Raw genomic sequence first — 18,390 nt, 5'->3', positions numbered from 1 at the left:
TGCCCCCAAGCAATGCAGAGTGCCCACAGCATTGCCCCAATCAATTGCAGAGTGCCCTCAGAATTGCCCCCTATCAATTGCAGAGTGCCACAGCAATGCCCCCAATCAATTGCAGAGTGCCACAGCAATGCCCCCAATCAATTGCAGAGTGCCACAGCATTGCCCCCCAATCAATTGCAGAGTGCCACAGCAATGCCCCCAATCAATTGCAGACTGCCACAGCAATGCCCCCAATCAATTGCAGAGTGCCACAGCAATGCCCCCAATCAATTGCAGAGTGCCACAGCAATGCCCCCAATCAATTGCAGAGTGCCACAGCATTGCCCCCAATCAATTGCAGAGTGCCACAGCAATGCCCCTAATCAATTGCAGAGTCCCACAGCAATGCCCCCAATAAATGCAGAATGCCACAGCAATGCCCCCAATCAATTGCAGAGTGCCACAGCAATGCCCCCAATCAATTGCAGAGTGCTACAGCAATGCCCCCAATCAATTGCAGAGTGCCACAGCAATGCCCCCAATCAATTGTAGAGTGCTACAGCATGCGCGCAGCTTAAAGGGAACATTGCTGTCCAACCCCTGAGAGTCATAAAAACCACCTTCTCTGTGGAAATTAGGTGAGGAAGTGGCATTGAGAAAAACAACTCTGCTGGAGGCTTGTAGGTGGGTGTAGCTCAGCTTCCCTGCACAGGTGGCACTGTTATGGCAGAGAGGACGGAGGTTAAGAGGAACTCTTGTTCCTCTGAGGCCCCCATAGCCAGGATCATGGAAGAAGCCATCTGATTTGATGCCACTGCACTGGATGACCTCTGCAGCCATCTTTAGTGAGGGCCGTGCTAATCAGTAGCACTGTCCAACTGCAGTTGGCACACATTTGCTAAGTGGCTAGGTCAGGGGCAGATACCCATTGGTGAAAGACAGTTTATCTGGCATAGGGAATGGTCCCAGTGGAGGAGGGACAGAGTAGGGACATCGTGCCTGAGATCTCCATCCAGGAGCTCCCTCTGCCTTGTGGCTGCTCTTTGCGCCAAACCGCCTACCAGCCACCTCCTTTGTCAGATGCTGTCGCGTGTGGTAAGCTTACAAATGTGTCCTTTACTGTATTGTGTCTGTGTTCCTCAGGTCCCTCTGTAAGGAACCGCAGAATTGTTCCACTGCGTGGTTCAGGCCCTGTTGCCACCTTGTTGGAACTTTGTGTTTTTTAGTCTCCATGTGCATTTATGTGACCACTGCCTGAATATGGAAATTGAGAAGTTCTGTGCTTTATTTGGTTGCAATAGAGAGATCAGTAAAGAGATCAACAGTTGATAACAAACATGTAGACAATGATCGCTCACGCACCATAAAATTAATCTACGTGAAAGGAATGCTATTACTTCAGGAGGAAAAGGGAGGTTAAAATTGGCTGCAGTGAGGTCCAGAGTAGAGAGAAACTTACGAACCAGCAGGGAACAATCAACCAGGAGTGAAGGTGACCAGATCTGGCTACTTTCCCATTAACAAAGGTTGAGTTCCTCCTCAGGAGATCTAGAGAGAGTAGCAGATATGTGACATGCTGTCCAAGTGGTGAGGCAAGAATAGAGCGTTGAGGAGCCCATGTACTATAGAGAGGTCCAGAGTAGAGGAAGGGTCAAGGCCACCTATGAAGCAGCAGGGACCAAGCAACCAGGGGTGAAGGTCACCAGATATGGCTACCTTCCCATTTGAAAATGCTGAGTCCATCCTCGGGAGATCTACAGAGAGTAGCAGGTGGGTTACATGTTCTCCATGTGGTGAGGCAAGGATAGACCGATGAAAAGCCCATGGACTACAGAGAGGTCCGGAGTAGAGAAAGGGATCAGGGCCATCTATGACAGCAGGGACCAAGCAACCAGGGGTGAAGGTGACCAGATCTGGCTACCTTCCCATTAGAAAATGTAGAGCTCCTCCTCACAAGATCTAGAGAGAGTAACCGATGTGTGACATGCTGTCCATGTGATGAGGCAAAGATAGAGAGGAGAGGAGCCCATGGACTACTTGGGTTCTGTCGAAGAGAAGAGAAGAGGCACATAGGGTTGGACTCGCATAGAGGGCAGTGTGACCCAATATTTTGTGAAGTCACTACGTAGACAAGTCTTTCCCTGTCCTGCATAGATACCCCTGTAATCCACAGGTAATGTATCTGCAGCCAATGATTAACAAACCTCAGATGTCGGGTCCCATCTGCAAGGCTGTAATCTGACCTGGAGGTTGGGATTATCCTTCTCTGCATTTCAGTCCTCTTCCTTGCATTTAAGGCACAGAAATGCTTCCTATTGTAATAGATTTCCTCCTTAGGGTGAGGGGCTGTGAGCGTAACATTAGCATAGTCTGTGGCACTCCTCTGATAGTTAGGTCCATTAGCAGGGAACAGTTTTGGGTAAACTATTGCCAGATTTGTGGATAATTGCATGAGGGTGTATGGCGTTATATGTCTGAGAATTATCTCTTATACCCAGTGGTGTATTTTGGTTTTGTGCTGCCCTAGGCAAGACTAAAATTGGGCGCACCCCTTCCCCATCCTATGTAAATTTGCCCCACTCCTTCCTTTTTAATGAATGTGACTCCCTCCAAAATTGAAGGACTCCCAGTCCCAGCATGAACCCCTGAGATCTCACGAGGGGGGGGGGGGGGTGAGAGGGGGAGAGAGGATGAGAGAGAGATAGGGTGAGAGAGGGGGGATGAAACAGGAGGGGTTGAGAGAGAGGGAGAGAGATGGGGGTGAAAGAGAGGGGGGGTTGAGACAGGAGGGGTTGAGAGAGAGAGAGAAAGAAAGAGGGGGTGAGAGAGAAAGAAAGAGGGGGTGAGAGAGAGGGGGGATGAGACGGGGGGATTGAGAGAGAGAGAGATGGGGGTGAGAGAGAGAGGGGATGAGACAGGAGGGGTTGAGAGAGAGAGAGAGAAAGAAAGAGGGGGTGATAGAGAAAGAAAGAGGGGGTGAGAGGGGGGATGAGACAGGAGGGATTGAGAGAGGGAGATGGGGGTGAAAGAGAGGGGGGTGAGACAGGAGGGGTTGAGAGAGAAAGAGAAAGAAAGAGGGGGTGAGAGAGAAAAAAAAAGAAGGGGTGAGAGAGAGGGGGGATGAGAAAGGAGGGATTGAGAGAGAGAGAGAGATGGGAGTGAGAGAGAGAGGGGGGATGAGAGAGAGAGAAAGAGGGGGTGAGAGAGGGGGGGATGAGACAGGTGGGGATGAGACAGAGGGGGTGCGAGAAAGAGAGGGGGGTGAGAGAGAGAGGTGAGAGAGAAAGGAGGGGTGAGAGAAAGAGAGAGGGGGTTGAGTGAGTCAGAGAGAGAAGAGGGGGGTGAGAGAGAGGAGGGAGAGGCGGCTCTAGTAGCAACCAGTGGCCAAAAGAGACTCAGGTGGAGGGGGGTGGCTTTTTTTCTGCCCCCCTGCAAAGTGCCGCCCTAGGCCTAGGCCAAAATACAGCACTGCTTATACCACCTTCAGAATCTGGAAGCAAGTGGCCTGACTCCGGCAGTGCCCAACTGGAATGTGGTATTCCATGCTAGCTTGCACAGTGAAGGCCAAGCCCACCGCTACAGTTTCAGATCCCCAGCAAGGCCAGAAAGTTCTTCACAGTGTTTCAAACTGCACCCCCATCCAAGGTTCATCCTCACTTTCTTATAATCAGCTGGCTCACCAATAGAAATATTAAAAGCTCAGTATAGATAAAGCTGTCTGATCCTGATGGGAAAATGTAAGATGACTGCGCCCTCTTACTTCTCACACCAGCAGATCATCAGCTCTGTTAAAAGTCAACTGCCACAAATCCTCATTACACGGGGCGCATTTTTTGGTAATTGGTATAAATCGGACAGATGGTACAATCCGCCATTCCCCCATTTACTGTCCTTTCTGTATGTTGGTGAATGTGGCCAATGGGGAGAATATCTGGACAGAAAATTTATATTATAGGAGCAGTGAAAGATTTGCCAGCAAAAAGAGAGAAATGATTTGCTGTTCTATGAATATTCTGTACTATGATGTATGAGTGATACCCAGAATGCAGGGACTGTGCATGACAGGCATGTGGAGTCTGTGCCCAGTTCTCTGTATGACATATTGGAGGTTCAGGTGTATATACAGTATATTTGTCTAATAATTGCTGCTCGGTATGAAATATAACTTTTCTCTTTTGTTTCTCCTCAGTGATGTGACATCTCCACAAAATACAGTACTATCCTCATTTGACAGACTGGAACTTGAAGGATGACCCCCCTGATATGATCACACTGTGTATATGTACTCCTCCAGCATCTTCTGTCCCTTGACTGTGATAAATCTCCATTATAATTCCAGATATCTGGAGCCAATCTCAGAGAACCAACCCACCAAGAACCTGGAAAATGGCTTCACAACTCCACTATCCCACAGTATTATTCCCCCATCAGTGTATGAATATACAGTATCTCACAAAAGTGAGTACACCCCTCACATTTTTGTAAATATTTTATTCTATCTTTTCATGTGACAACACTGAAGAAATGACACTTTGCTACAATGTAAAGTAGTGAGTGTACAGCTTGTATAACAGTGTAAATTTGCTGTCCCCTCAAAATAACTCAACACACAGCCATTAATGTCTAAACCACTGGCAACAAAAGTGAGTACACCCCTAACTGAAAATGTCCAAATTGGGCCCAATTAGACATTTTCTCCATTTTTTATAGTATTACAAGGTCTCAGGTGTGAATGGGGAGCAGGTGTGATAAATTTGGTGTTATCGCTCTCACTCTCGCATACTGGTCACTGGAAGTTCAACATGGCCCCTCATGGCAAATAACTCTCTGAGGATCTGAAAAAAATAATTGTTGCTCTACATAAAGATGGCCTAGGCTATAAGAAGATTGCCAAGACCCTGAAACTGAGCTGCAGCACAGTGGCCAAGACCATACAGCAGTTTAACAGGACAGGTTCCACTCAGAACAGGCCTCACCATGGTTGACTAAAGAAGTTGAGTGCACATGCTCAGCGTCATATCCAGAGGTTGTCTTTGGGAAATAGACGTATGAGTGCTGCCAGCATTGCTGCAGAGGTTGAAGGGGTGGGGGGTCAGTCTGTCAGTGCTCAGACCATACGCCGCACACTGCATCAAATTGATCTGCATGGCTGTCGTCCCAGAAGGAAGCCTCTTCTAAAGATGATGCACAAGAAAGCCCGCAAACAGTTTGCTGAAGACAAGCAGACTAAGGACATGGATTGCTGGAATCATCTCCTGTGGTCTGATGAGAGCAAGATAAACTTATTTGGTTCAGATGGTGTCAAGCGTGTGTGGCGGCAACCAGGTGAGGAGTACAAAGACAAGTGTGTCTTGCCTACAGTCAAGCATGGTGGTGGGAGTGTCATGGTCTGGAGCTGCATGAGTGCTGCCAGCACCGGGGAGCTATAGTTCATTGAGGGAACCATGAATGCCAACATGTACTGTGACATACTGAAGCAGAGCATGATCCCCTCTGGGCCACAGGTCAGTATTCCAACATAATAACAACCTCAAACACACCTCCAAGACAACCATTGCCTTGCTAAAGAAGCTGAGGGTAAAGGTGATGGACTGGCCAAGCATGTCTCCAGACCTAAACCCTATTGAGCATCTGTGGGGTATCCTCAAATGGAAGGTGGAGGAGCGCAAGGTGTCTAACATCCACCAGCTCTGTGATGTTGTCATGGAGGAGTGGAAGAGGACTCCAGTGGCAACCTGTGAAGCTCTGGTGAACTCCATGCCCAAGAGGTTTAAGGCAGTGCTGGAAAATAATGGTGGCCACACAAAATTTTGACACTTTGGGCCCAATTTTGACATTTTCACTTAGGGGTGTACTCACTTTTGTTGCCAGCGGTTTAGACATTAATGGCTGTGTGTTGAGTTATTTTGAGGGGAACAGCAAATTTACACTGTTATACAAGCTGTACACTCACTACTTTACATTGTAGCAAAGTGTCATTTCTTCAGTGTTGTCACATGAAAAGATAGAATAAAATATTTACAGAAATGTGAGGGGTGTACTAACTTTTGTCAGATACTGTGTAGATACTGTATATGTGTATATATATATATATATATATATATATATATATATACTGCATCTTCTCCCTGTATACTTTATATCCCTGTATATATCTCTTACCCATATACTTTCTTCCAGTGTATATCCTCCCTATCTATTTCCCACTACATACAGCGATCAGCCATATCCTTATGACCACTGACTATAACCCATCGTGCCCCCATCATGGACTCCACTAGACCTCTTACATAGTTATATAGTGAGGTTGAAAAAATAGACACCAGTCCATCCAGTTCAACCTATGATGAGTGTGTGTTTTTTTTAATAGTACATTGTATACCCCTGTATGTTGTACATTATATACCCCTGTATGTTGTACATTGTATACCCCTGTATGTTGTACATTGTATACCCCTGTATGTTGTACATTGTAGACCCCTGTATGTTGTACATTGTAGACCCCTGTATGTTGTACATTGTATACCCCTGTATGTTGTACATTGTATACCCCTGTATGTTGTGGTCATTAAGGTGCCCATGTAATAGTTTTTTGAAACTATCGATTCTCCCCGCTGACATCACTGCTTGTGGAAGAGAATTCCACATCCTTACGCTCTGACGGTATAGAACCCTTTACACAATTTAAGGTTAAACCGCTTTTATTCTAATTTTAGCGAATCGCCGTGAGTCCTTTTATATTCCCTTTCGCTGAATAGTTTGTTCCCTATGCTAGGGTCGCCAGTACGGTATTTGTACTCTGAAGGTATGCTGTGGTATCTGGCACCAAGCTGTCACTAGCAGATCCTTTAAGTCCTGTAAGTTGCAACGTGGATCTCTCCTCCATAGATCGGACTTGTTTTTCCAGCAAATCCCACAGGTGCTCGATTGGATAGAGATCTGGACAATTCAACACATCTCAAAACCATTCTTGAAATCATCAGACCAGGCTACCTTTTTCAATTGCTCCGTGGTCCAGTTCTGATGCTCACGTGCTCATTGTAGATGGTTTTGGCTGTGGACACGGGTCAGCATGGGCACCCAGACCGGTCTGCAGCTACACAGCCCCATATACAACAAACTGCTCTGTAGTTCTGACACCTTTCTATCATAACCAGCATTATCTTTTTCAGCAATTTGAGCTCAAGTAGCTCTTCTATTGCATCAGACTACACGGCCAGCCTTCCCTCCCCACCTCTATCAATGAGCCTTCCCTCCCCACCTCTATCAATGGGCCTTCCTTCCCCACATCCATCAATGAGCCTTCCCTCCCCACCTCCATCAATGAGCCTTCCCTCCCCACCTCCATCGATGAGCTTTCCCTCTCCCACTCCCATCAATGAGCCTTCCCTCCTTCACCTCCATCAATGAGCCTCCACCCCCACCTCCATCAATGAGACTTCCCTCTCCACCTCCATCAATAAGATTTCCCTCTCCCATTCCCATCAATGAGCCTTCCCTCCCCTCCTCCATTAATGAGCCTCCACCCCACCTCCATCAATAAGACTTCCCACCCCACCTCCATTAATGAGCCTTCCCTCCCCACCTCCATCAATGAGCGATCCCTCCCCACTTCCATCGATAAGCTTTCCCCCTCTCACTCCCATCAATGAGCCTTCCCTCCCCACCTCCATCAATGAGACTTTCCTCCCCACCTCCATCAATGAGGCTTCCCTCCCCACCTCCATCAATGAGCCTTCCCTCACCAACTCCATCGATGAGCTTTCCCTCTCCCACTCCCATCAATGAGCCTTCCCTCCCCACCTCCATCAATGAGACTTCCCTCCCCACCTCCATCAATGAGACTTCCCTCCCCACCTCCATCAATGAAACTTCCCTCCCCACCTCCATCAATAAGACTTCCCGCCCCACCTCCATTAATGAGCCTTCCCTCCCCACCTCCATCAATGAGCGACCCCTCCCCACTTCCATCGATGAGCTTTCCCTCTCTCACTCCCATCAATGAGCCTTCCCTCCCCACCTCCATTAATGAGCCTCCACCCATCGTGCCCCCATCATGGACTCCACTAGACCTCTTACATAGTTATATAGTGAGGTTGAAAAAATAGACACCAGTCCATCCAGTTCAACCTATGATGAGTGTGTGTTTTTTTTAATAGTACATTGTATACCCCTGTATGTTGTACATTATATACCCCAGTATGTTGTACATTATATACCCCTGTATGTTGTACATTGTATACCCCTGTATGTTGTACATTGTATACCCCTGTATGTTGTACATTGTAGACCCCTGTATGTTGTACATTGTAGACCCCTGTATGTTGTACATTGTATACCCCTGTATGTTGTGGTCATTAAGGTGCCCATCTAATAGTTTTTTGAAACTATCGATTCTCCCCGCTGACATCACTGCTTGTGGAAGAGAATTCCACATTCTTACGCTCTGACGGTATAGAACCCTTTACACAATTTAAGGTTAAACCGCTTTTATTCTAATTTTAGCGAATCGCCGTGAGTCCTTTTATATTCCCTTTCGCTGAATAGTTTGTTCCCTATGCTAGGGTCGCCAGTACGGTATTTGTACTCTGAAGGTATGCTGTGGTATCTGGCACCAAGCTGTCACTAGCAGATCCTTTAAGTCCTGTAAGTTGCAACGTGGATCTCTCCTCCATAGATCGGACTTGTTTTTCCAGCAAATCCCACAGGTGCTCGATTGGATAGAGATCTGGACAATTCAACACATCTCAAAACCATTCTTGAAATCATCAGACCAGGCTACCTTTTTCAATTGCTCCGTGGTCCAGTTCTGATGCTCACGTGCTCATTGTAGATGGTTTTGGCTGTGGACACGGGTCAGCATGGGCACCCAGACCGGTCTGCAGCTACACAGCCCCATATACAACAAACTGCTCTGTAGTTCTGACACCTTTCTATCATAACCAGCATTATCTTTTTCAGCAATTTGAGCTCAAGTAGCTCTTCTATTGCATCAGACTACACGGCCAGCCTTCCCTCCCCACCTCTATCAATGAGCCTTCCCTCCCCACCTCTATCAATGGGCCTTCCTTACCCACATCCATCAATGAGCCTTCCCTCCCCACCTCCATCAATGAGCCTTCCCTCCCCACCTCCATCGATGAGCTTTCCCTCTCCCACTCCCATCAATGAGCCTTCCCTCCTTCACCTCCATCAATGAGCCTCCACCCCCACCTCCATCAATGAGACTTCCCTCTCCACCTCCATCAATAAGATTTCCCTCTCCCATTCCCATCAATGAGCCTTCCCTCCCCTGCTCCATTAAAGAGCCTCCACCCCACCTCCATCAATAAGACTTCCCACCCCACCTCCATTAATGAGCCTTCCCTCCCCACCTCCATCAATGAGCGATCCCTCCCCACTTCCATCGATAAGCTTTCCCCCTCTCACTCCCATCAATGAGCCTTCCCTCCCCACCTCCATCAATGAGACTTTCCTCCCCACCTCCATCAATGAGGCTTCCCTCCCCACCTCTATCAATGAGCCTTCCCTCCCCAACTCCATCGATGAGCTTTCCCTCTCCCACTCCCATCAATGAGCCTTCCCTCCCCACCTCCATCAATGAGACTTCCCTCCCCACCTCCATCAATGAGACTTCCCTCCCCACCTCCATCAATAAGACTTCCCGCCCCACCTCCATTAATGAGCCTTCCCTCCCCACCTCCATCAATGAGCGACCCCTCCCCACTTCCATCGATGAGCTTTCCCTCTCTCACTCCCATCAATGAGCCTTCCCTCCCCACCTCCATCAATGAGACTTCCCTCCCCACCTCCATCAATGAGGCTTCCCTCCCCACCTCCATCAATGAGCCTTCCCTCCCCAACTCCATCGATGAGACTTCCCTCTCTACCTCCATCAATAAGATTTCCCTCTCCCATTCCCATCAATGAGCCTTCCCTCCCCACCTCCATCAATGAGCCTCCATCAATGAGACTTCCCTCCCCACCTCCATCAATAAGACTTCCCGCCCCACCTCCATTAATGAGCCTTCCCTCCCCACCTCCATCAATTAGCCTTCCCTCTCCACCTCCATCAATGAGCCTTCCCTCCCCACCTCCATCAATGAGCTTTACCTCTCCCACTCTCATCAGTGAGCCTTCCCTTCCCACCTCCATCAACGAGCCTTCCCTCCCCACCTCCATCAACGAGCCTTCCCTCCCCACCTCCATCAATGAGCCTTCCCTCCCCACCTCCATCAATGAGCCTTGCCCATCCATGTCCGGCTATCCTTCTTTGGACCACTTTTGGCCGGCCCGACCACTGCAGACCAGGAACATTCCACAAGAGCTGCAGTTTTGGAGTTGCTCTGACCCAGTCAGCTAGAATTAACAAATTGGCTCCTGTCAAATGCTTGCACTTGTTCATTTGTGCATTCAACACATTAACTTCAGGGACAAACATGTTAACTTGCTGCCTAATATATCCCACCATCTTTCAGATGCCATTGTCACAAGATAATCAATGTTATTTATGTTACCTTGCAGTCACTGACATAGTGGCAGGGGTCGCACTGGACAGGAGGAGCAGCGGGTACAGCATATACAGGAACTGATCTCCTTTATTTTCCTCCTGCAGGCACTGAAAGCTTGATTCCCCCTCCTCTCTCTCCTCCCGGCAGTCAGCGGCTGCAGGAGGAAAATGCAGGGGATCGGTTCCTGTATAGGTCTCCCCTGCCGGCTTCCCCCCTCTCCTCCCCCCCCCCCGGCTGCTGCGGTTTCAGGATGGAGAGCAGGAAGCGGCTGGTAAATATTTTTTACTGTTTAGACCCTTGATAGTTCACAAAAGCCCCCCCCAACAGGGCTCCTAAAAAAATAGTAAAAAATAAAAAAATGAGAAAAAAATAAAATGGTAAAAAATAGTAAAATAACAAATAAAAAACTACTGACACTATACACTGCTCTACCTTACTGACACATCCACTGACACCATCCAATGCTCTACTGACACCATTCATTGCTCTACTGACACCATATACTGCTCTACTGACACTATTCATTGGTCTACCGACCCTGTCCTCTGCCCTACTGACACCATCCTCTGCCCTACTGACACCATCCACTGCTCTACTGACACCATCCACTGCTCTACTGACACCATCCTCTGCCCTACTGACACCATCCACTGCTCTACTGACACCATCCACTGCTCTACTGACACCATCCACTGCTCTACTGACACCGTCCACTGCCCTACTGACACCATCCACTGCTCTACTGACACCATCCACTGCTCTACTGACACCGTTCACTGCCCTTCTGACACCATCCACTGCTCTAATGACACCATCCACTGCTCTACTGACACCATCCACTGCTCTACTGACACCGTCCACTGCCCTACTGACACTATCCACTGCCCTACTGACACCGTTCATTGCTCTACTGACCCTGTCCTCTGCCCTACTGACACTATCCACTGCCCTACTGACACCGTTAATTGCTCTACTGACCCTGTCCTCTGCCCTACTGACACTATCCACTGCTTTACTGACTGACACCATCTACTGCTCAACTGAAACCAACCTCTGCCCTACTGACACCTTCGACTTCCCTACTGACACCATCCACTGCTCTACTGGCACCGTCCACTGCTCTACTGACACCATCCACTGCTCTACTGACACCGTCCACTGCTCTACTGACACCAATCTCTGCCCTACTGACACTGTCCACTGCCCTACTGACACCGTCCACTGCCCTACTGACTAACACTGTTCGCTTCTAAGGTAGGCTAAGTTTACATATTTACAGTGACTTTTATTTTATTATATTTTTTATGTTTTTCTTACTATTTAGTTAGGCCTTGCTAGTTAATTTCTTTAAAAAAAAAAAGGGTGGGAGGACACTGAACCCGGGTGATCTTCGGTTTTTTGAATGACCCTCTCAATATGTAAATAAAGATTTGATTTTATAACTCTTTAGCTGCTTAAGTATCTTGGCGCACCGGTGGAAGGGGCTGGTGGTAATAGGAAGGCCCTATGTCAACTTTTGCATCATGGCCCACAAGCTTCAAGCTACACCTCTGCAGTCAGTGGTCAGAATGTGATGGGTCCCCTTCTTATCTATACCCCCCCCCCCCACGTGCCTCCTTCCTGTCTTCCCCTACATACAGTATATCCCCCTATGTACCTCCTACCTGTCTTCTTCTACATATACCCCCCTATGTACCTCATCCCTATCTTCCCCTACATATATCGCCCTGTGTACCTCCTCCCTGTCTTCCCCTTCATATATCCCTCTATGTATCTCCTCCCTTCCACTACATACATCACCCTATGTACTTCCACCCCATCTTCCCCATTTATATCTCCCTATGTACCTCCTCCCTGTCTTCCCCTACATATATCCCCCTATGTACCTCCTTCCAGTCTTCCCCCACATACATCCCCTATGAACCTCCTCCCTGTCTTCCCATACATATATCCCCCTATGTACCTCCTCCTTGTCTTCTTCTACATATACCCCCTATCTACCTCCTCCCTGTCTTCCCCTACATATATCCCCCTATGTACCTTCTCCCTATCTTCCCCTACATATATCCCCCTTTGTACCTCCTCCATGTCTTCCCATACATATATTCCCCTATGTATCTCCTCCCTGTCTTCCACCACATATATCCCCCTATGTACCTCCTTCCTGTCTTCCCCCACATATATCCCCCTATGTACCTTCTCCCTATCTTCCCCTACATATATCCCCCTACGTACCTCATCCCTGTCTTCCCATACATATACCCCCCTATGTACCTCCTCCCTGTCTTCCCCTACATATATCGCCCTATGTACCTCCTCCCTGTCTTCCCCTACATATATCCCTCTATATACCTCATCCCTGTCTTCCCCTACATATATCCCTCTATATACCTCATCCCTGTCTTCCCCTACATATATCCCCATATGTACCTCATCCCTGTCTTCCCCTACATATATGCCCCCTATGCAGTGCCAGGACAAGACCATCAAGTGCCTAGGGTGAAGATGCCACACTGAGCCCCCAGTGTGGGGAGGAGGTGGCCTGCATGCAGAAGCTGCAAGTGTGTTTACAGGCTACAGGAGCACTGCACTGGCAGGAGGGATAGAGAACACAGCCCTGCCTCCTCCTGTCTCTCTCCTCCACTCCCGGCTCTTTCCTGAACACTTCTGCGCTTGGCTGTGTACTGTGTTCTCTCTTCCCTCCTGCCTCCTGCCAGTGCAGAGTTCCTGTGTATCTGTGATTACTGCTACCTTCTTCTGAATACAGGAGCACTGCACTGGCATGAAGGAGGAAGGGGAGTGAGAACACAGCCCGCACCGCTTCCCTGCTCTCTCCTTCTCTCCTCATCGCTCTCAGTGCTGGGCTGACGGGAGTAGTGATGTTGCTGTTGCTACTCCTGTCAGCCTTGTACCAAAAGGAAGGTGCCCCCATCCCTACAGTTAACCATTACACCCAGGGCAGCCGCCCCTCCCACCCACCCCTTGTCCCAGCCTTGCCCCTATGTACCTCCTCCTGTCTTGCCCTGCATATATCCCCCTATGTACCTTCTCCCTGTCTTCCCCTATATACAGTATATCCCCCTAAGTACCTCCTCCCTGTCTTTCCCTATATACAGTGCCTTGTGAAAGTATTCACCCCCCTTGATTTTTGCGACCTTTTGCCACATTTCAGGCTTCAAACATAAAGATATAAAACTGTAATTTTTTGTGAAGAATCAACAACAAGTGGGACACAATCATGAAGTGGAATGAAATTTATTGGATATTTCAAACTTTTTTAACAAATAAAAAACTGAAAAATTGGGCATGCAAAATTATTCAGCCCCCTTAAGTTAATACTTTGTAGCGCCACCTTTTGCTGCGATTACAGCTGTAAGTCGCTTGGGGTAAATCGAAAGATATTTTTGCCCATTCCTCCTTGCAAAACAGCTCGAGCTCAGTGAGGTTGGATGGAGAGCATTTGTGAACAGCAGTTTTCAGTTCTTTCCACAGATTCTCGATTGGATTCAGGTCTGGACTTTGACTTGGCCATTCTAACACCTGGATATGTTTATTTGTGAACCATTCCATTGTAGGTTTTGCTTTATGTTTTGGATCATTGTCTTGTTGAAAGACAAATCTCCGTCCCAGTCTCAGGTCTTTTGCAGACTCCATCAGGTTTTCTTCCAGAATGGTCCTGTATTTGGCTCCATCCATCTTCCCATCAATTTTAACCATCTTCCCTGTCCCTAACGAAGAAAAGCAGGCCCAAACCATGATGCTGCCACCACCATGTATGACAGTGGGGATGGTGTGTTCAGGGTGATGAGCTGTGTTGCTTTTACGCCAAACATAACGCTTTGCATTGTTGCCAAAAAGTTTGATTTTGGTTTCATCTGACCAGAGCACCTTCTTCCACATGTTTGGTGTGTCTCCCAGGTGACCTGTGGCAAACATTAAACGACACTTTTTATGGATATCTTTAAGAAATGTCTTTCTTCTTGCCACTCTTCCATAAAGGCCAGATTTGTGCAGTATACGACTGATTGTTGTCCTATGGACAGAGTCTCCCACCTCAGCTGTAGATCTCTGCAGTTCATCCAGAGTGATCATGGGCCTCTTGGCTGCATCTCTGATCAGTCTTCTCCTTGTATGAGCTGAAAGTTTAGAGGGACGGCCAGGTCTTCGTAGATTTGCAGTGGTCTGATACTCCTTCCATTTCAATATTATCGCTTGCACAGTGCTCCTTGGGATGTTTAAAGCTTGGGAAATCTTTTTGTATCCAAATCCGGCTTTAAACTTCTCCACAACAGTATCTCGGACCTGCCTGGTGTGTTCCTTGTTCTTCATGATGCTCTCTGCACTTTAAACGGACCTCTGAGACTATCACAGTGCAGGTGCATTTATACGGAGACTTGATTACACACAGGTGGATTCTATTTATCATCATTAGTCATTTAGGTCAACATTGGATCATTCAGAGATCCTCACTGAACTTCTGGAGAGAGTTTGCTGCACTGAAAGTAAAGGGGCTGAATAATTTTGCACGCCCAATTTTCAGTTTTTTATTTGTTAACAAAGTTTGAAATATCCAATAAATTTTGTTCCACTTCATGATTGTGTCCCACTTGTTTTTGATTCTTCACAAAAAATTACAGTTTTATATCTTTATGTTTGAAGCCTGAAATGCGGCAAAAGGTTGCAAAGTTTAAGGGGGCCGAATACTTTCGCAAGGCACTGTACATCCCCCGTATTCCTCCTCCCTACCTTCCCCTACATATACCCTACTATAAACTTCCTCATCTCTATCCCCCTCTACATATATCCCCCTTTATACCTCTTCCCTCTTATCCCCTCCATATTTTGCTTTACACATAAATCCCCATACATACCTCCCCTCCTCTCTATCTTCCTCTATGTATAGCCTCCTACACGTGAATCTCATAAAATTTGAATATCATCAAAAAGTTAATTTATTTCAGTAATTCAATTCAAAAAGTGAAACTCATATTTTATAGAGCCGATAATCACTGTGCTTGATTGGCCAGCAAACTCTCCTGACCTAAACCCCATACAGAATCTGTGGGGTATTGTCAAGAGGAAGATGAGAGACGCCAGACCCTACAATGCAGATGAGCTGAAGGCCGCTATCAAAGCAACCTGAGCTTCCATAACACCTCAGCAGTGCCACAGGCTGATCGCCTCCATGCCATGCCGCATTGATGCAGTAATTCATGCAAAAGGAGCCCCAACCAAGTATTGAGTGCATCCTATACTGTACATGGACAGACTTTTCACTAAGCCAACATTTCTGTATTAAAAATACTTTTTTTTTTTTTATTGGTCTTATGTAATATTCTAATTGTCTGAGATTCTGAATTTTGGGGTGTCACTCGCTGTAAGCCATAATCATCAAAATTAAAAGAAAGAAATGCTGGAAATATATCATTCTGTGTGTAACACATCTATATAAAATATAGGAGTTTCACTTTTTGAATTGAATTACTGAAATAAATTAACTTTTTGATGATATTCTAATTTTATGTGATGAACCTGTATAGTCTTCCTCTCTATCTCTACATATAGCCCCCCATGCCCCCTATCTTCTATTCTCTGTTACCCCCGCATCTAGCCCCTTATATATCTCTTCCCTTCTCCCTATATATACCCCTCGTCTACTACAGAGCTGCAAGACAGACATCCCTTCTTACTGCCTATTGTCACTCTTACATGCTTTGTGTCTCTTTATAACCTTTTTTTTTTAGACTTTTTTTGTATTATTTTGCTTAATATTTTGGATTATTCAAATGACCACTTGTGCTACATCTGGTGTCCCTATACCTAGAGTGGATTCTAGTAAACTTTATTATAAATAAACCGATATTTTATATAATTTTTGTTTATTTTTTTTTTATTATTTTGCAAATAAATATTAAATAATAAAAAAAAATTCCAGGCCACATCTATTATATAAAAAAAAAAAATATTGATTATTAGTTCTGACTTCATAATGGGGCCGGTGTTCCTTGGAGTTTATTTTTTTCAAAAGGGTTTTGCATTCCTATACAAGTCAATAGAGATGCAAACAGGATGGAGACAGGTCAGAGCGAGGTCAACTATGTACCCAGGGCCGGTGCTTCCACTAGGCAAACTAGGCAGCCGCCTAGGGCGCATTGCCACCTAGTCGGCACTCTCTCTCCATCATGAATTCTCCATCATGAATGATTATTGTGAGCTGAGGCGAGGGGCGGAAGAAGGGACAGCGGAAAATGCCAAGTGTCTTGGGCAGTGGCGGAACTACCAGGCCCTGGCTTTCCACCACTGTTGAAGGGGCCCCAAAAGGCAAGAAGGGAGCCCCCCAGAGTGCTGCCTGCATGATGATCCTCTTCAGGTGGAGCTGAGCGGCCATAACCCTGGGCAGGAAGTGACACTCTTCACTGAGCTGGTGGGCAGCCGGTTTTTTTCCCTGGGTCGATATTAAGCAGGGAGCGGAGGAGAGCTGAACCTGAGCCGGAGCTCGGCACTGGAGGGCGGAACCTTTACTGGGGCAGAAGCGACGAGGCACCAGAATGGTCTGAGGAGGTTGGTGATGAAGGATGTGTGGAGCTCTCTGACTGCTGCTTTTCCCTCCACCAGGAGCCACCGCGTTTAACAGGGGTTCGGGGTCACCAGGTGTGCCATGAGGAATTGGGGTCCCTGGGTGTGCCATGGGGGATTGGGGTCCCAAGGTGTGACACGGAGGAACATCAGGGTCCCCAGGTGTGACACGGAGGAACATCAGGGTCCCCAAATGTGACATGGAAAGACATCAGGATCTGACATAGAGGAACATCGGGGTCAGTGGGTATGACAGCATTACATGGAGTAATATTGGGGTCCCAGGGTGTGACATGGAAAAACATCAAAGTCCCTGGGTGTGACATGGAGGGACATTAGGGTCCCCAGGAGTGAAATGGAGGAATATGGGGGTCACTGGGTATGACAGCATAACATGGAGGAACCATCAGATCAGGGTCACATAGAGAATTTTTTAAACCCTTCCCTTTTGTTTGGGGGGGGGGGGGGCGAAAGTAGCTGGTCTTGCCTATGGCATAAAATAGTCAAGCACCGGCCCTGTATGTATCCCTCTCTCATTCCCTGAAGGACAAAGCCTGTATCTGGGGGGCAACCTTAATTTTAAAGGCAGATTCCAGATTTCATTAAGTCCCCTGCCCACAGACCCCCACAACCGCCAGGCCTGAGTTGTGGGGAAGTGGCCCTTGCCCTGGTTTGCCCCCCCCCCCCCATGTGTAGGCCATGTGGTCTGGTATAGATGATGGGGCACCAAGTAAAGCTGAAACTCCCACCCACTAAGAACAAAAAATGGTATATGCTTCTGTTGTGCAGCTTTTCCTGTCAGAATATACTGAGTCCCCTGCTTTACTAACCCAGGGGGGTTTACCAACACTTTAGCTACTCCTATCCAAGCACAGCTCACCTGGCAGAAATGCAGCATTCACACAAGCAACACATTGGTATGGGACAACCTTGTGCAATGGAATTCCACCCATTATATGGTGCAAAGGCTGCAGCAGCAAATAATTAATGGATACCTCCTGGTCGGGGGTGGGGGTCCTGATGAAGTGCCATGAGCATCCCAAATCCCTTAGTGTATCCACTCTCTCTTATTGGCTCCGGTTCTGGGATTGTGTCAAGCAAATGTAGCGACAGTTCCGGACTACTCATCTCTCCTGGGACCCTCCCTGAACTCTTCTTGGACTTTGCTGGTGGCGGTATGTTTGGCCTGTTCTGGGGTTCCAACTGAGCTTGCTATGCTTTCGGCTAATTCCCACTAGTGCGTTTATCTGCGTTTTAGCACACTTGTAAAATGCAGTTCAACGCATAGATACAGCGCATCCGGAAAGTATTCACAGCGCTTCAC

The 18,390-nt window shown here is 47.4% G+C and overlaps 1 long non-coding RNA gene across 1 annotated transcript; it reads right to left on the bottom strand.

The window, feature by feature from the left end:
• Nucleotides 1-12,202: 12,202 nt before the first annotated feature.
• LOC309545380 lies at nucleotides 12,203-12,946 on the bottom strand. Its single transcript, XR_014224891.1, has 3 exons — nucleotides 12,415-12,946; nucleotides 12,338-12,376; nucleotides 12,203-12,225 (listed from the first exon to the last, which is right to left on the bottom strand). It is a non-coding gene; the product is annotated as an uncharacterized lncRNA (long non-coding RNA).
• Between the last annotated feature and the right edge of the window lie 5,444 nt (nucleotides 12,947-18,390).

The sequence above is a fragment of the Pelophylax lessonae genome (genome assembly GCF_965119305.1).
Source record: "Pelophylax lessonae genome assembly, chromosome: 2".
NCBI classification, from domain to species: domain Eukaryota; kingdom Metazoa; phylum Chordata; class Amphibia; order Anura; family Ranidae; genus Pelophylax; species Pelophylax lessonae.
This window is presented reverse-complemented; position numbering and strand designations above follow the sequence as displayed.